Here is a 6,000-nt window from a genome sequence, read left to right on the forward strand (position 1 = left end):
AACAGAATAAAATGGGCTACATAAAAACGTGCACCACATTCTTTTAAAAGTTTTGAAAAACACGTCCCTCCAAAGGTTATTATGGTTGACACAAAATACCAAAAATGTGACAGAAATAAAAACAGTAATTGATGGAGGTAAACTATAACTGGAACTGTGTTGCACATTTGTAAACGTAAGACATACTAAAATTCAGGGGTGTAATTTTAGCGATTCTACAATATTTATTGATATTCTTTTCCTCAAAAATTATCGCTTTTTCATCCGCGATACATTAAATCTTACTTTGAGTTATATCAAATCCACATGAATTAAGTGACAGCTGTCACGCATGACATTGTTTATCCAGTTGCACACGTACATTTAAAATGACATGTAATGAAACGATCAGTTACCATTAATTAAATAATGAAATAGATCAATTACATTATCTAATGTAAGTAAAAAAGACCAAAAAGGTTCCTTTTCTGCACAACCAAATCCACAAATCCACTCAGTTAACATTTAAACAAAGCAAATGTATAAAAGAAGCAACATTTATTACACCATCAGTTCAGTTTAATCCCAGTCTGTGGAACAGTCACACTCACTTTGTCCGTCTAAAATCTTTCAGAAAATTGTACAAATTTATCAAATCATGTCGTTTGTGATAAATATCGTATCGTGGTAATTTTAGCTGCAGAATTAAAAAAGGTCCCCGACCTTTGAAAGAACAAAAATTAAGACTATAACAAAACTAAATTAACAATGAAATAACACAATCCTGATCCCTTCCTCTTCATGATCACGCATTACTTTGTGTTGGTGTATCAAATTAAGTCCCAAGTCTGTGCTTGTAATGTGACAAAGTGATGAAAACTTAAAAGGTTAGGGATACAAGACACTGTAATCCGTGTGTGTGTGTGTGTGTGTGTGTGTGTGTGTGTGTGTGTGTGTGTGTGATATTGAAGCTACTTAGAAAACCAGATTAATGTGATGAATCGGCCTGCAGAAAATGTGGAATTTTGATGACTGGCTGATAATCTGACTGAACGAACTTATTAAAAACTGGTTGAATGGGAAAATTCATTAGGTTTTCCTCAAACAAGTGTCTTCTTTAAGATTCCTGTTCATTAAGTAGGGATTAAACATGTTCTGGCCTCTGTAATTAAGACAAGGAGTGAAGGAGCTTAGTGGGATTCACTTTAAAGGTTTTGTTTTTTTTAAATCCTCACCTTACACACACACTTTCACAACGGGGAACATTTGTGTCTCTTTCTGTGGAGGTTGTAGTGAAACCACGGCGTGTGTTGCAATCCGAACAATAAAGTTGTCTTCAGCGTGTCGTTAGGGGTGGAAAGTGTCACAGCTGTGGAAAACATAACAGAAACAGCGAGCGTACAGAGAGGCTGCAAATGAGAAAAATTAATGACTGCATTCTCCGGCCCAGATATTAGAACACCTCAGGCTATTCTTAGACAGCATAACTCTCACAGACAAACTACACGAATAAGCTCCACTGGAGGAAAACAGCAGGTACAGTTTTCTCGTTGTTTTATGTGTGAAAGACTTAAATATGTACTTTATTAGTCACCTGTAAAGGGACTTTAGCATTTCTAATTACGTCCAAATAGATCTCTGTGTTGAACCTGCCTAACCACGTCCGCAGTTTTCTATTTTTTATTTTTGGGGAATGATGCCCAATCCAGCACAGTGATAAACCCCTTCGACTTGGCGCCTTATCTGCCTGATCTCCCACTGTTTCTCCCCAATCAAGATTTGGTTCCATCTGTCTGCTGCACTTTTCATTTCCTCTGCTCCTCCCGTCCACCTCCCTTTCTTCAGAAGCTGCTCGTAAAAAAAAAAAAAAAAAAAAAAATGTTGCAATCGCATGCCAGCCAAAGTTTAATTAAATCTTTTAATTCATTTATTTATTTTGTTTTTGTCTGATGAGTATGCCAGATCATCACATGTCATTCATTAACTGATTTTTTTGTGCTCAGACATGGTACAACTGGTAAGCTTTAAAATGAGATATATCGTCATTATTTCCACTTTTTCCAACACTGTAACTGCTTTTTTTTCCTTCTTCTTTTGCAGCATTGCTTACGGTGGCTTTACGGTGCTGCTACTGTTGAAAGGTTAGGAGTTCACCTTGAGTTTTTCGAAGAGGTATCTAGATCTCTTTCCATCTCATTTACTGTCACAGTCTCTTAAACACCAGAGGTCTGCAGCTAGTTAAAACATCACGGGTTGGTTATGTTTCTGATTTTTGTTTTTGATTTGTGTCTTAATATCTAAGTTCCTCTCAACATTTAAACTACATTTGCTCATGCGGTTGATGGCCATTGACTACATTTTGACCTTTCAAGTGATTCATCCAACCATTTGAAATAAATGAAATTACATGATCGGAGCCAAAAAATCTGAAATATGTAAATGACCTACATGGTAATATATCATGGCTGTAAGACGAGAAACAACCATGTCAGAGAAGAAAAACATTACACTGCGCATGCCCCTGAACGCACCATCTCCATGATGAAACGTGGCGGCGGCAGCATGCTGAGCTCGATGGGAAGATGGATGGAGGTTCATGCTGCAAAAGACGTGAGGTTGGAACGGTCCAGTCAAAGGGAGCAAAGATTGAGTGCCATTTGAATTCAAATGGCATCTCAAGACTTCAGTCCGATTGGCAGGTTCAGCCAGACTGGAGGACGAAATCTGACACACCTCATCATGACGCCTCCATGAACGGAAACTCTTAACTCCACTCAGCTCAGAAACTTACCAGAGCTGTTTGTGATAATAACGTTGCTGCTCCTGCCATTCAGGCGGCATTCCCTCATTGTTTCCATTTCAACCCACCAAACAGGACGTTTCACAGCTAATGGCTGTCGTGCCTCTTCGTGGTCGGACCGCGGTCGCGATCAGCGCCGATCAAAACTCACACGCATTGTGCTGTTGTGTTCAGTAATAACGCGCCATTTGCATATCTGTGACAGAAACGTATTAAAGTCTTTATGCCTTATTGTTTATAAGAATGTATGAGGTGATGGGAAGTAAGGCTGCCTGGCATCGACTTAATTGGATTTCTTATCTCAGCATTGTGTGCTTGATGAAACAGTCCACGGGTGCGAGCACAGAAGTCACGAGTCAAGCGGGCTTTAACTTTTCGAAACTGTTTTCCTCATTCTTGTGGTCAACAGTCGTTTGATCAGGTTGATGTCATTTATCTGCCGATTAGGGAGCACTCACAGGCTTCCTAAACGGGTCAATTTTAACTTTAAAAAGTTTCTACAAGGTGTCTGTTGAGATACTGAGTCAAGCTACTAATTGAGTCGACATTCAAAATCTGATTTTGCAACATTTGTTCTGCGGTACGGAGGAGTGAAAAACAATTTCCCCTCTTTGGGAATTCCTCATTTTTTGCGAGTTTGTCCTTCTTTCGAGTTCGGCACACCGAACTACTTTAAATATTAGTGGAAGACAACACATGTACACAAAAAGTGTAGTTTGTAAATGAAGGTGTTTGTTGTCAAGGGAGAAAATCCAGCAAAGAACAACAAAAAGCGATGAGCTTAAACCGTGAGGCAGCGGTGGAAAACGACTGAAGAACAGATGAACTGATCAGAGGAGATGAGGAACAGCTGCGACTGGGAGGAAACCGTAAAACAGAGGGAGGAAAACTAATTAACACAAAGCAAACTGAAGAGCTACCAGCCTAAAAGGAAGAAGCCTGGCAACAATGTGAGAAAAACAAAATATATAAGAAGCAGAAGAGATAAAACAATAAGGAGCCCAATTTGTGCTCTCATTGCAAATGTGCTCAAAAGTTTGTGAAAAACTTGAGAAATTGACATTGTGAAAGGTTTTGCAGCTGCGGCGCTTCCATTCAAGAAGAAATTAAATAAAAATCACACACAAATAACTTCACACAGCAAGTCATTCAAAAAAATGTGCCGTCGTCCTCCTACCACTTCCTGTTGTCTTCGTCTGTTTCGCCGGTGGTGACATTTGCTTTTTGATCATGACTTGTAGGATCAAAAACCCCCCCCGAAAAAGCGTTTTGCAAAATAAGGAAATTGGATATGGCCAAATAAAACACATACTCCATTTTTTTTCTTTTTTTGAAATTCATATTTGATGTATCAAATTGTGAAATTATGCAGTCAACGGAAGCACAACTACAGAGAAAAGAACAGCATGTGGTAAAATCTCTAAAACAAAATTGACAAGGAAATGATGAAAGCAAACAGCCAGGAAATTCAACATGCTGATTTTATCTTGCCAAACTGAGCCACAAGCTGAAAGAGTTAACCAAAGTGTTAATTTTTCCTTACATGAAATAAAGTCCTGTGGGAATCTGAAAGTTGTGAGTTTGATTCCAGCTTCTTTCGGTGCATGATGTGTGTTTGTGGACGCCACAAGATAAATGTAGGAACCTGAAAAAAACTGCGTAAATTCAGTCAATTTACCATTTATGATGTTTGCTTTAATGGCTCATTCCACAGAGGCACGCTGTGATAAATACCCATTTACTGTCACTCTGCAGTTCGTTCAAAATGGAGGCGTCCTGTTGTCAGGAAAAGCGAAGCACTTTGAATGATTAGCTCGAGGTGACGGTGGTTTTCATCCAGGTCTTGACACACTCCGTCTCCACCTGAGCCGGGTTCTGCTTCACGTCTTTATTTCTGACATATCAGTGTAACTCGGAAAAATCGACCTTTAGATGCAATAAACGGTTGTGTTAATGTCTTGTGTGGCTGCAAAACACACAAGATGTTGTGTGTTTTGCACACAAAACACAAAGCTGGGGCTTGTATTTTGACCTGCGGGAAAAACAGTAAGAAAAAAATAATTTGTTGATGTATTTATGGGTGTTTTCCAAGGGACAGCCAATCATGCCGCTGCTCTGTACATCTGGATTGAAAAGCCTTATTGGATTTCAGACACGGGGAATTAAGTTTAAAGGCAGACTCGGAAACACTTTGTTTCAATTTAAGACAAAAAAAAACAACCTTTAATAAATGTTTTTCTTTCACCATTATGATTGTTTTGCTGAGAAGCAGAGGTAGAAGATGACAGCCACTGCATTATTTTTTGACACATGCTGTAAACACCGAGTCGTAAAGATGATGGTTGACTTTTAAATCTGCTTTATGAATTGATTGTCAGCGCTGCTGTTTGCGCAACGAGGCGCAAAGGGAAGAAATTCTCAGAAAAGTGGAAGGGAGACGGCCAACCGCAGCCTCCTGGTTTAGCAAGTAAATGAAACAAAGTCCTGAGGTAAAGGAGCAAACGTCTCCTGCACACCTCAGGTTCTGAAAGTAAATGCTGCAATTTTACCTTGAATAATTATAAACAACAATTGATTACACTCCTTTATGTTTCTAAAAAAACAACAACTTTAATTCATTTTTTTAATCATCATTATCACACATTCCAGATATGAAAAGCTTAAGCCAAAAGAGCGACATATATAAAAAAAAAAACATACTCACGGGACACTCTTACACTTGTACTCCAGCATACCACTGGATATGGCACAGCTACTGTACCGCATGTTACACTGATGTCACAGGTATGAGCGGATTGAAGCAGATTAAGCGAAGTATCAGCTGTATAAGAAGAGAAAACGTGTAGACAAAAGAAAGACAGAAGTTGAAAATGTGTACAGCTTTCAGAAGCCTTGGAGGCCTTTAACACAAAGATAGTCCATCGATACACAAATGGACTCGGGTTAGGATTGGGGTTATGAGTAGGGTTCACCCTATCCCTAACACCTTCAAGAATATCAGACATTACTATTTGTTACGCTGTAAGTTTCTGCTCCAGCGGCAGCTACTGCACCATTACAGAAAACAAGGTTCCAGTATGGCAGAGTGAACTGAACAAAAAAGTCTTTGGCTTATTTATTCCGAAAATGTGTGTTTGCAATTAGTTTGTTGAACTATGTTAACAAATCCCCCCCCCGGAAAAAAACACTCTAATACACCGAAGATTGTGTCTGCTTAAGGG

Source organism: Poeciliopsis prolifica, unplaced genomic scaffold (genome assembly GCF_027474105.1).
Source record: "Poeciliopsis prolifica strain line A6 unplaced genomic scaffold, Auburn_PproV2 SCAFFOLD002, whole genome shotgun sequence".
NCBI lineage: Eukaryota > Metazoa > Chordata > Actinopteri > Cyprinodontiformes > Poeciliidae > Poeciliopsis > Poeciliopsis prolifica.